We start from the raw sequence: 13,858 nt of genomic DNA on the forward strand, positions 1-13,858 counted from the left end.
AGTGCTACCTGAGAATAAAGTCAGTAAATGCTGGGGGATTCAGCAGGTAACAAAAGTAAGTCACATGCGTGTTTCAGTGCTTAAGCAGTTTTTTGAAGGGTGAAAAAGGATGGAAGAGAAAGTCTGCAGACTTCTCCCAGACACGTGCCCTACTGTACCCTCCAGCGTCTTAGACAAACCACAGAGGGTGCAAAGGAGGAAAAGTTACTCACCCTGACCTGAGAAGCAGAAAATCTGAGCTAGAAACTAAATGAGGCAGAGCTGTCATTAGGCAAAACAAAAGAGCAAAATCTGCTTTGTATTAGCTCCCTCTGTACTCACAGACTGCTGGAAGCAGAGCTGGTGTTGACACACAGGTCACAGCAGGGACAGCATTCGTCCCTGGCTGGGTGCTCTGGCAAAGCTGAGGGACATGGATGTGCACCCTGGGGGGCTGCACCCTGGGCACAGAAGACAACAGGGATTTGGAGGTCAGGGATCTGGGATGTGGGCTGATCTAAGGGAGGGTATTACAAAGGCCCTTCACTAAGACTATCCAAATATGCCATTAGTGAGTGCATGTAAGATCTGTCTCTCCATGCACAGACTACAAACATGATGGTCTGAGCAGTTTCGATACACCACCAGCAGCTCAGGATCTCAGTCCCACCCTGCCTTATCAACAGTTCAGGTGTATTTCAATTTATTTGTAATACTTGCATATCAACAAAACCACACAGAAATGTAATACAAGCTTTGCATACTTATTCAGCAGTTTAACAAGCATGTTTGTCTTTGTTTGATCTTCTGTGTGTTTCTCTGTCTTTCCGATAAATTAGTAAACCTTGTGGCTTTTTGAACACTTTCTGCTGATGGGTAGTAAATTAAATGCTTTCTGAAATATTTATAGTTCAAAGTACTTTCCTGTAGCAATACACACTGTGGCTCAGTGGCATGAAATACCAGGCAGTGAAAACCCATCACACATAAAGGCTCTGTGGAGAAGCACAGCCACCAAAACAGGTGGCTCATCAGACCCAGGCTGGGGTTTTGCCAGAGGAACACCCACCAGCATCGACCCTGTTTTCTTTCATGACACTGAAAGACAAACTGATGATGGCATGGCTATTTCAGACCTCATAACCTCCCCACCTGTGTTGCCATGGCCTTCCATTACCAAAATTATGGGGTGACCAAAGTCACTCTCCGGTGCCTCTCGCCATGACATCAGCCGTGGCGGCGGCGAGCTCAGGAAGCTGCAGCCGAGGCCGCTGGGGCTGGTTTCTGTCGAGGCTGCTAATAAAGGCATCCGAGCACGGAGCCGACCAATTTATTTCTACCGGGGAGGAGGGAGAAGTGAATCAAAGTCTCTGTTCCAGATTTAGTTTCAATTCATTTCTAATAATCTCCACCGCCTCATCTGGAAAAAATGAAACAGGATTAAAAAAAATGATGTCATTAAGAAAACATCTGACTAATTTTTCTTCTGACGAAGACTTAATATAAGTGAGGGGCGATGTAAATTAAAAGCAGCCCCAATCTTCCCTGGGCCACAGAGCCTGCCTTAATACATAAGCCATGAAAGAAGTTTTCTTACATATACAATAAGTTCCCTCTTTCATCAGTACTCACAGCTTCTCCCAAAAGGGTTGTGAACTTCTTTGATGCAGTCCTGGAACTATGTATTACCAGGTTTACGAGCCTTCGGAGCCTCTGCTGATCAAACTGTGAGGCCGACATCTAAAATGCGTATAACAATATGAAGGGTTTGCTGTTCATTTTCTCTGTACTAAATTAGGCAGAAATGCTGGAATCCCTCAGAATAGGAAAACTCCACCCTGTACAAAGAGGTAACACTGGGAAAAAGATCAAGAATTTCCCCAAAATGCATGCAGCTGGAAACCCAGCTGGTGTTTGAACATGAAGTTGGCCCTGTGCACAAAGACTGGGCTAGAGAGCAGGCAGCTCCTTATGGCTCTGCTTAAAGCCTGTCCTTGCTCATTGTTCCATCTGTGGACTAGGACAGCCATACTCCCATCAAGGTCTGGCTCCTGTGAGCCCTCCCAGGCAGATATCACCTCTCACTGTTGTACACCTACAATTCTAGCAAAACAACATCCCATAGCACAGCAAATTGCAAAATAACGTGGCTTCCTGGAGATGCCTACCAGGAACAACTCACTCAGACAGGGGCATCCTCTGCTCCTAACTCCCCAAAGGTTTGAATTTTTTTCCCACTTTTTTCCATGTTGCATTTTTTCTTACCTCATTCCTATGTCCCACATTGAGCCATCGCACTGGCATTGCAACTACACAGTGAGAGGCAGCTGTATCCTCACAGGTCTGCTCCTTGCAGAGGAGAACCATCACATCCTGCTCTTTAGAGGCAGTGAATGAGAGATGAAGCAGTGCTGGAGGAAGGCAGCTCTGTCCCCATGCCCAGCTCACATCCAGGGCATGCAGGGCTCTCCATGCCCATGCCCCGCACCCTGCAGTGGGACAACCTTCAGCTTGGTGTGGTGAACCAGCCCATGCAACGAAACCATGGTGACAGAGCTGCATTCTTCAGCCTGTCCACAGAGCTCCCTGCCCAGACCTCTGCTATCCATGCTTCTTTCCTGGATCCCACAGATAGCATGAGGAAAGCACCCCACCACCTGAGGGAGAGCTCTTGGCTTTGCTGAACACAACATTGTAAAAACACTGCCGTCTGCAGTGGGATGAGGGATTTCACTGGACCACATGTATATCTGGAGAAAGTGGGATTCTGGTTTTCAAATAGGCTAAGGGAATTGGGTGTCCAAACGCCATTAAATTTAATGTGAGCCAGGGGCCTGTTTTCCCCGCGGCTCCAGCGAGAAGCCCAGGCTTTATAATTAATGCTCAGGACTCGTAGAGCAATTTGCATCTCTGACAAAGCACATGAGCCTGGATTCATTTCCTCCCCTACCCAGGAGAGGCTTTTCCTTTGCTGCTCTTTAACAGAGGGAGACACTGAACTGTGAGAGATATTACCTGATGCCACCTAAGGGCTGCTGGGCCTCATGCTGATGGTGGGGGCATACAAGCAGCTAAAGGCTTTAGAGAGCAGGTCTTTACCAGAACAGTGGATGACCCCTCTGGGAGGGCAGAAATCTTGGCACAATTTCCCTGTCTTCAGCTACCTGCAGAGCAGAACTGTGAGGCAGTGGTAACACATGACAGCAGAGGAGCACGATCAGCAGAAGAAGAGATACCAGCATCTGAGATGAGACACACACTGCCTGTGGGTCACTGGGAGACTTCTGGTGGTTTCCCAGGACCTGGTCACTCCTTAACAGTCCTTCACTGGGGAAAAGAGATCTGCTTAATTTTCCTGCCTCTCGGGTTTTGCTGAAAGGAGTGACAGCTCAGCTGAAGCTCTGCAGTCTTATCCCAAAGTCTGGGGGAAGGAGCTGGTAGTTTGCTTTGAAAACCAAGACAAAGAAACCTCAGCCTGTGGTTTTCAGTGAGGCAGAGCACTATGTTCCTGTGCGTGCCTTGGAGCCTGGCAGGTGCTCTTCTTTGATGCCACTGCTGGATGTAGTGCCAAGAAAGAACCCTCGTGGTCCCACAGCAGAGGAGCAGCATCCTCTCTGAGGAACTGGGCTGGGCTCCTGAGTAGGGAAGACCACAGGGACTGGCAAAATCTGTGCTGGCTGCTTTGAACAGGGCCTTGGGGTGTCTTTCTCCTGCTCTCCCTCTGTGGACATGCATCAGCAATCCCAAAATCCTACGTAGCGGAGATGAAGCAACATCTCACCGCATCTCGCCACTGCTGTGAGTCTGCTGCCTCTGCAAGGGGCCCTCAGCAATGAATGTAACAGTTAAAGAAGTTGCACATTTCTGAAATAATCTCCACCAGTTAAAGAAACCCCAGAAAAATGCAGACAATTATCAAGCACTAATGTTCCATGACTAGTCTAAATTAATACTTATGTGACAAATAAATTCATTCTGCAGAAAACAAAGGGCTGAATACTTTTCCATATGCTTAATGGAATATGGACACTTGAAGGCAATTGCTTTGTTCTACAATAAAGAAAGGCATAGCTGCTAAACAGACATAGAAGCAAGGAACAGAACTACTCACGGGGAGGAGTACCATAGCCTGGTAGAGTTTTGCCATAAGAAAAAAGCTCTTAAAACCAACAATCCTTTCTAAACCCCACATAAAACCCCTTGCTTTTGTTTTGTTTTATATAAAACTTCCTAGCCCATTTTTCCAAGTCCTGTTTTCCCAGAACACCACTTTTGTCTGAAGGAGATGGAGGAGAGCCATATAGATGACTGAAAAATGGACTGCTCTCATGGCAGACACTGAATGGATGGGATGCCAAACCTGTATTCAACAGGAAACCTGAAGTGCCCCAGGATTCATGCTAAATGATTCAGTCTAAACAGCTCTCACCAGCCCCTCAGCTTCACCTCTGTTTATTTCTGATGTAAAGTCCCTTACAACAGGAAGGGCGAGAGGTCGCGACAGTTGTGCGGTACCCTCAGGATCAAACCCCACGAGGTCCCTCAAAACAAGGTAACTTCCAGAGGTCAAACCTGGGCCACGACTATCAAATTCACATGGCATTTGATCATTCACAAAGATTTCCCTCCCTGCCGTCTTTTCAGCTCGGAGAGCAGAGGATGTGCTGCAGGAGCAGCACAGAGCTGCCTTGCAGCCGCCTCTCCCCCCAGCCGCTGCCAGGGAGCGCGGGGCAGCCTGGTAATGAGGTGATGGGGAATCACTCGTGCTTCCCAGCTCTCCCAGCACTGCAACAAGTTGATAATTACCCACTAAAGTGACCTGATGATCGAATATAAAACTATCAACTTGGAGAACCAGCCTATGTATCCCTCTACAAAGAGATCGGGATGGGGACTCAAGAGACAACTCCCAGCCCCCTCTCCATCAGGATGCACAGCACAAGTAATTTTTTTTTCCCTTGTATCTTCTCAGCTCTAAAATAAGGTTAATAATTTTTTTTCATATTCAGAAAGATGAATATATAGAAAATCAGAGCTACCTTTGCTAATTCAGCAGTTAATGCTCTCACTTATAAGATGTTACAGAGATTGTGAATCTGGACAAAAATTGTGACAGCTTTTCTGCAGAAATTTATTGGGCATGTTTCATGCAGTTTGTATTTTCTCTTTTCCCCTCAAACGTGTATTTGAGCTAAAAAGGAAGCACAAAAATAATAATAAAAGATTTATAACAATAAAACATCTGTTTTAAAAGATATTCTTAACAACAAGGGTAAGTTCCCATCAGATGGGTTTATGGATGGAATTGGTAAATTCAGCATTGCAACAAGACTGTACAGCAAAACTAGATGTTTTTTCTAAAAGATGGGCCTTAAGTGCACTGCAAGGCTTGGAGTTTTAATAGTAGGAAATAGTAATTTCTCCCACTGTAGAAATTAAAGAGGGGAATCCCATGGCCAGTGTTACAGGTGTCAGATCAGGTAACTGTGGTAGTTCCATTGGGCCTTAACAGACACAAATCTCTGAATAGGAAATCCCTTATTTGTGAATTTGTGGTTTGGGCAGTGCCTTGAGAAGGATTTAGGTAGACACTATGAAAATCCCACTCCACATCCATTGGCAGTGGTAGTTGCCATGCCTACAGTCTAATCTTGTACTACTGAAATCAAAGCAAATTCTGCCAGTGATGGCAGGAGCAACAAGAACAGGTCTCCAACGTGACTCCTCTGTTTTTCATCTACACAGTATCATAGTCTAAGGCAGGTACAATTTCTTTGCATGATTTTTCCCATCCCTTAGACTTAATGCAACTTCTAGCACATGAGGTCAATTTAAAATACTTGCTCCAGGTGAAAAAAAAAAATTTTTGGTTTTAAAAGTGGAAAAAAAGTGTAAACATCTTTCATTTCTCCTTTTGAAAGACCATTCCAGAACATACCTGACTTCAATCCTAAATTTAAAATATCTAACCCCAAGAACAAATCAACCTATTTGACTTCACCTGATATATATTATTTTTTAATCATGAAATCAAAAGTGTTTTGGTTTAGAGCTTGAAACCTTTTTTCATCTAAGTTTCACCATAAGTTAACAATGTTTTTAAGCTTGCAGGTTGTTGGCAGCCTCAGAGGGGACAGGGGCAACTTTTGGAAGGAGCAAAGTTGGGAACCTGAATACAGGAATTCGTTCTCAGATTAAAAATTCTCCTGACCACACATGGTTTCTTATTGCATTTGTGCTGCATTTACCACAACATGGGTCTAGTTTTGGCTGACATTTGTAGCCACAACTGCAACACAACAACAATAACAATATTTGCTTTTAAAATGGAAGAAAACCGCAAATTTTTATAAGTAAGGTTGCCCTCCATTATACAACACACAAAGAAGCAAGACATCAAAGGTAGAAATTAGGGTTGATATGGGACCTTCAAACCCAAATCAAATTAGTGTCTTAGGGAGAGATCTTTGATTTAAGCTTAATAGTCGTGATTTTTTCTTGGATTGTTTCATACTTAATCAGCCACACAACCCACTGTGCAGACATATGTTCCCAAAGCACATCAAAGCAAGTAAACATTCTGTTTCAGATCCTAATATCCTTTTTTTATCCAATTATCTTACTTACATGATCTTTTAATTTAAGTTCTGAAAGCCCACCTCTTCACACAAGCTTTTCTTTAGGAATGGAGGTAGAAGGATGACCAGCTCAGTTCTTGTGAGATACTTGCCAAAAAAACTGCACAACGAATAAATCAAAGCACAGCAGATGAGGCTCTAAGATAGTTTCTTGAGAGATTAGTGATGAAAGCCTTCAGAGAAGAAGCATATTTTAAGAAGGGGAACTTCAAGGAAGGTAGATGAGGCGGAGAGAAGGAAGAAAAGTGAGAGAAAAGACATGAAGGAAAGTGTGGATAGAAGTACAGAAGCCAGTGAAAGAAAGCAAAGCTAAGGAGCAGTGCAAACCTGGAGGCATGTGAGCTTCAGTTTGAAACCACCAGACACGAGAACTTGATTCCAATAGTCACAAAATTTGAGAGCTGGGGTGTCAAAACGCTGCAGGCTCAGGGTGGGGAGGGGATGAAGGCTAGGCAGTGGCATGGTGGATTGGAGGAGCAAGTCTGGTGGGAATTGGTGGGGAAAAAGATGGGGAGAGGTGTAGACACAGACCAGATCCTGATGGCAGAGCTGAGGGAGATCTGAGAGGAGTCAACACTGGTGTGGGGATGTGGGAAATGGGTGTTAGAGAGATGTGTCGGATGTGACACAGCTGTTTCTCTGCATCTCAATGTTTTCCCTTGGGACACATGTTGAGGATATTAGCACTTTCAAGTGAATACTTTGCTTGTAGCTGTGAAGACATTGGGCTTGGGAAAACAAATGGAAGTGTATGTTTGTGGGGAAGAAATCTGAATTTTTTATCCCTGCCCAGTGTCTTCTTCCTATGCTACTTTTGGGTGGAGGCTTCTCTCCCTTAAAAGGTTATAACATTCAAGTGCTACAGATGGGTTTAGCATTTAAAAGACAATTCCTATACTACTTTGGAAAAGTCTGTTTCCGTGTTATGACAGCCCTAACCCATTGAGGAAAGAGAAAGACAGTGGCAGCAACACCACAGCAACGGAGCTCATGGAAGAGTCAGGCAAACCACCGAAAATGCTTATTCATTCATTACACTTTAAATCTGCCTTGGCTCCATACCTGTCATATCCCAGAAAAGCAAAAAAAAACCATTCCTCTTCATCATGACTGTAATACAATCAACTGGCTGCAGCATTACTCTAACCAATGTTAACTAACAGAGTCTGTGTCTGACATCTATAATTTCATGTTAACAAATTAGGTAGACTCCTGCATTTCCTGGTACCTTGAATGCCCAAGAAGCTCATAACTTTTCTTTATATGCAAAATGTCAGGGAAAGGGCAAACAATGTTATGCCAGAAGACCATAGCCAAATCACTTGGTTGGAATGTGCTGTAAATCATGGGGTGAATGGAAAATGAATCTTTGTTCCAGGACAACAACTTCCAGCATTAATGTTTCTGCTAATATGCTCCTTTTCTATTGGGAATGTCCTCTTCCCATAATCCAAGGTCCTATAACTTAAATCCTATAGCTAAACAAGACACCAAGGAAGGAAAACCTACATCCAATTAATTACAAAACCCTGAAATGTCCTGCTTCTCTTTTCTAAAGTACAGGACAAAACCATTGGTGTTCAAGCTTTAGAAAGATGACACACTTGCCCTAAGCAGCAGTAAGCTGTTGTAACTAACCAGAAGTAACCAAACCCCATAGTTTACAAAGGGGAATATAACAAAATGGGAACAGGTACAGCACAGATCTCTACAAAGCCTTTCCAGACACAGCAGTCAGAGGAGCTCTGTCAGTACATAGAGGTGATTGTGATAGTTGCACAGAAATACATCTCACACACACACAGACATGTGCCAGGCACTCTGCTGGTGTGCTGTGTGTGTACCTGCCTCTGGTGCATCACAGCACAAAGGAGTAAGAGACGTGTCTTCCCATAATAACAAAGCTTTTGGCTGGGGCTCCCTGGGTTTTCTGCAGGAATTAATTTTACTGGCATTTGACACATTTTAAACAGCAATAGCACTCACAGTAACCTCCAAAGGGAAATATTCCTGAACAATATATAATAAATACATTGATTTCTAATAATAACCACCTGCCCTAAATCTTTTTGCTGACAGATTTAGTTGGACCAAAGGCCCTTTTCACATCTACTTCATGACAGTTCCCATCACTACATAAAGACTTTGAAGTGCCCTAACGTGCAGTAAAATGCGAGATAACCTAAGAAACTGTCAATATTTCTTCACTTCTAAAAGGAAATGCTAATGGCACTCAAAGAGCTCAAGATGTAATGTAAGATCTGATCCAGCAGACTGGCTGATCTAACCAGCCTTTGCTTTGCAACGAGTATGCTGAAAAGCAAGCAATTATATAGTGAAGAGCAGAACTAGGTAAAAGTTTTTCACTGATATGACTGAAGGGAATAAACCCTTTTTATTCCAAAAAAGCTTTATTCTTGGAAGCATCTTGACTTTTCTGTACAAAATAAGAGAATTAACAATAAATCAGCACTTCAACATGAATTTCTTCTTTTTAACCTATCACATTTTATTCCTTTTTTTTTTTTTTATCATTAGGAAGAAAATGAACATGAATGAGACATAAATGTTTTAAAAAATCTGGACAACATTCTGCTAGGGTCTAATTTTCCATAGGGAAAAGTTAAGCAAAATAATTCAGAGTCTCTCTCCAACAGCCTGCAATAAACAACTGGCATTTCTCTGCCAGCTCTAGCCTGCAATGTAAGACTGAGAAAGGCTCTACAGCAGGAGAAGGTAAAAGCAGTAAACAGAAGCCCAGTCCTATGGTAAAACCCCAGCACTGCTCACTGCACTGTACAACTTGAACATACTTCAAAGGAGCCAGGATGCTTCCCCCACCCCCAAATCATCACCTCATGGTAAGAAAAGATGAGGTGTTTTATATCTCATCTGCCATGTAACCACCCAAAAAATCTTCCTTGCAAAACTCCTTTGCTCCCAGATCCGTTGGTGTCATTGACTACAGCTGCTCTCCTATTCTTTCAGTTTTTCAACGGCATAGGAAAATATAACACATTTATCAAGGCAGGAATACGGATCTGATGTTCCCCAGCTGTTTACTGCTGGAAGTTTACACTAGTGCTTTTCAACCTGTGGTTTGCAAAACCCTTGGGAATCACTAAAAACCCCTGTAGGGGCTGTGAAAGACAGCAAAAAAATCTCTGCATGCCTCTTACTATTCAGGCCAAATTCACTATACTATGTTCAACAACTCTGCTAGAAAATTTTTAGGGAGGGCACAGACTGTAACAGCTTGAAAACCCCTCACTGACCCTTATGCTTCCCAAAATCAGTAAAAATTACAAACAAAATATTCTTAGAGTAATCCCTGACCACTGCCCCAATCCATCCTACACCCACCAACATCAGCTGGCACAGGAATAGGCACGAGTGATTTAGGGAGCTTTGCCACGCCAGTGCAGAGGTAACCCCATCTCCTGTGTCAGCTGTGTACCTACAGCAATATCCCCTTCCCAACACCACGCAACAGGAGACCTGCAGGCCTCATCTTTCTTATCTCATGCAGCTATTCCTTATGCAGACACATTTCTGTATACAAATCCCATTATACTTGACCCTCAGTTCACCCTGTTTCCATTACAACGCTGTAGACTCAACCAGACTTGCTCCAGTGCCAACTCTGTGCTGTCATTCCTTGCGCAGAGTGGTAATAAAGAAATCACTGTTTTAAGCTGACAAAGAACAGATTTCTTACTAAGTAAACACTGATGTTTTGGTAGGGAAATTAAGTTATAAAATTGTGTCTACAAAAGGGAGACCATACAGATGGAGTTTGTTAAGAGACAGCAATACAGTCAACAGTGGTTAATTCAATTGCCTGCTACTTATCAGATTTTTTTTTTAAAAAGGCTTATCCAGCTTTTGCAAATGCAAATGCAGAAAAGCATTTCAAAGAGCCGTTGTCATTGTAGCTGGAGAGTGATGTACACACACACACATGGCCCTTCCAGGCCAGAGAACCCGGTCCTGCATATCCACCATGGCTGTGTTGGTGTCCAGCAGGTCTGGTGCTCATCGGCCTGGCAGGAGAGGAGGCCTGAGCACAGACAGTTCATCACCACACCACCACCCTCCAGTGGCTTCTGTCCTTAGGGCTGTGCCATGGCCTCACTTCTGGCCACTGCTCTCTGCCTGCATGGGGCCTCTCATCAATACAAGATACCCCAGACCTTCCTTCAGCTCAGGTTAAAACTGGGCACTAAGCACAGCTGGGTAAAAGTAGGAAATTCAGTATCTCCAGTCCTTAGATGACCCTTAAGTTATGCCAACCTGACCTCAAATGTCACATCTAATTCCCAAAAGCACCAGGTTGATGCCAAGTCGCTGAAGCTGTTTCTCTCCTAAATGCTGCAATGGCAGAGGCACAGCCACCCTTTATGCTTCCCCTTCCAGGGAATTTCAGCTGGGTTTGGGGTGCTTCCTGAAAAGCAGGGGTTTTTTACAGCATCAGTGCTGGCAAAGGCCCCCAGACATCCTCCTCACACTAACAGTTCTGGTGCCTCCTCTACTGCTGATCCAGGGGCAGAAGCAGGAGGATCCTCATCACTTCACAACCTCAAAAATCACCCTTCCTGCATCTCACCAGACACCAGCTTATGTGGCATTTAAGTGGTGAGAGGGATGAGACCCCCAGCCCTGTTTCTGCACACTCAAACTATGCAGAGCCGAGGAAGAGATGGATGCATGGGCACCTGCAGGTGCTCAACTCACAGGTTACAGCCACTGCTTTCCATAACAGCAGCCAGACTCTGTCTGAGATGGTACTCTAGGTAGTCTGAACACAACCTCAATGTCCTCAATGGGGGGACAGTTTAAAACGACCAGAGAGTTGTGGAGGGGTTTTTTTGAACATTTTATCAAGAAGGATAGAAAACATGATTTATCTTTTGCATAGGATAAAGTTCACTATGGGATTCAGCATGCAGCATGATGTAAAGTCTCAGGCAAGCCAAAAGGTGTTAACACTGTGTGCCCTTTAAATGAGGCAATTAGTCAGTAAAACGAGATGTGCTTAGGTTGGAACTATGTAAATACACTCATTTTATTAATACAAGGCAAAAAACTAAAAAAGAGATATTGCTGGGCAATTAAGTCACCAAGTATTGGTTCTATTTAAAATTCAAGAGAAGGGATATTAAACATACTCAAATTTTAATGGAAACATTTGCAGCAGTTTTAATAATTCAGCACAAAATGTTATTTAAACATTTCTCTCTGGTTTTGAAAAAGGCAAACACAGGGCCATTGTACTGTGGTCTGGAAATGAGAAATCAGAACTGCTCAGGTGCAGTGGATTTCTTTATTCATTTTAGACAACTCAGTGGCAAACAAACCAAACCTGGAAATCAAAGCTATGCTGAAATCCCAGTAGTGAGGTTTTCCATGTGGTAGAAGTTTTTGAAAGTCCCATCAGTCATGTTCTTGCACCATCAAGTATCACTTGCAGCTCAAGCTGATTTCAGTGGGGTGTAAGGTCCTACATGCATTCATTGTAGGAAAAGGCTGCTGATGGGATTTCAGTAAGAAATTCTTCTATCTTGAACTTTACTTTGAGAATAGAACTTAAGATCCTGCACTTTGCATGTTTTGGGGTTTTTTTTATTTAGTTCTATCAGCTGCTTGATTTGTTTAAATAAGGATGTAACAGGTGAAAATAATGTGGATTTAAAAAATATTTTATGGTTTAAATAATCTATAGTGTTATTAGTAACAAAGGAAATTCAACTATCCAGATCTGAACTGCCAATATTCACAATTCCTTTTGTGTACGTCACATCACAGTACAGTAAAGCTGTTCATGATCTAATGGCAATATAATTACTCTTATCTAGCATGCAGTACACTTTTAGTACTTGTGAAAACCACAAGGATTAATACAACCGTTCATGCCTACTATAAAGGAGTTTCTAGCCAATGAAAAAAAAGGCACAGGCCATTTTCTAAGGTCAGTCATAGAGTATCTGAGGGACAGAGCAAGTGCAAGAAGTTATAAGGACCTCTTGGCAGGAGATAAGCTTTTAATTACAGAAATCCCACATGAAAGCTCTCAATCTGCTCAGTGAAGGAGGACAAAAGTTCGACAAGTCAAAAATTAACAACAAATGCAGCTCATGCTATTGTACCCATGGATTTTTACAGGCATATTTGTCAAGTTCTTGTAACACCTCCCAAGATGCCACACTGCCTGGCTGCACCATGTCCATCTTCTACCTTCAGCCTTCAAGCTTCTAAAAGTCTACAGGTTAATTTTTAAAGATTTCCTCTTGGACGCCACTGGCTCTTTCAACTGAAGCTCAAATGTGATTGGGGAGTGCAGACCATGGCACACAGTAGTCCAGGAGACTACTTCCAGCCCAGCTTTCACCCAGTGAGGATGGTAACAGGAGCAGGAGATTAGACTGAGACCTTGCACTGGTAGGTAAGGAAGACTACACACACACCCCCCACATGTACACACAAATCCTTTCTCCACTAGAAGTTCGTAGATCGCAGCAATTTTGCTGGTGAATGTGAGAACCACAGAATTGCCCTGCCTGGGAGAAGAGCACCAATAAACACAGAGCAGGAAGGGTTGGGTTTATGAAAAACAAAGTAATGAAGTCAATCACAGAAACCAGATCCTGGAAAAAGTCCAGTTTGGCAATGTAGTCAAAAACCAAACGAAGGGATAGGAAACCACTGCATCTAGTGCAAGACTTTGGGAGGGAGCACAATCTGCTCTTCAGCACAAAACACCTTAAGGAATTTTCTGTCTGTCAATTTGTGCCCTTTACTCACTGAGTCACCCTGGGAAAGGTCACTCACCAAATATGCTGCACCAGAGTGACATACCTGAAGCAATTTGACACCTGCACAGAAATCAATCCCAAGTCTCTGCTCACCGTCCATCCTTATCAGAAACCGTCACACAATTCACCAGACATGCAAACCCTGCTTAGCGGAGATCAAGGAAGGAGAAACCAGGCTGACAGAACCCTGAACTCCAGCAGCACGTCAGGACTTGAAGGGAAAGAAGTTACAGCTCACAGAGCTCCTACCTTCTTCACAGTTGGCAGAAGCCATCTCTTAAACATACAAACAAACAAACAAACAAACAACTCTTTGAAGAGATTCTTATTCTTGTGCTAGCACTCATCCGGGCACTGACACGATTCAAACCAGACGCGGTCGAGGGAAGTCTGGAGTCATACCAGGCTTAGCTCTCGCATGCCAAGAGA

At 43.4% G+C, this 13,858-nt stretch overlaps 1 protein-coding gene across 3 annotated transcripts in view; it reads right to left on the reverse strand.

Annotated features, from left to right (window-relative positions):
- The window catches only part of GLI2 (GLI family zinc finger 2), a 190,617-nt gene that overhangs the window by 42,706 nt on the left and 134,053 nt on the right, over positions 1 to 13,858 (reverse strand). The gene's annotated exons all lie outside the window — the stretch shown is intronic.

Source organism: Corvus kubaryi, unplaced genomic scaffold (genome assembly GCF_017639235.1).
Source record: "Corvus kubaryi isolate FWS band 111438036 unplaced genomic scaffold, C.kubaryi_AGA036_p1.0 37396, whole genome shotgun sequence".
Lineage (NCBI taxonomy): Eukaryota > Metazoa > Chordata > Aves > Passeriformes > Corvidae > Corvus > Corvus kubaryi.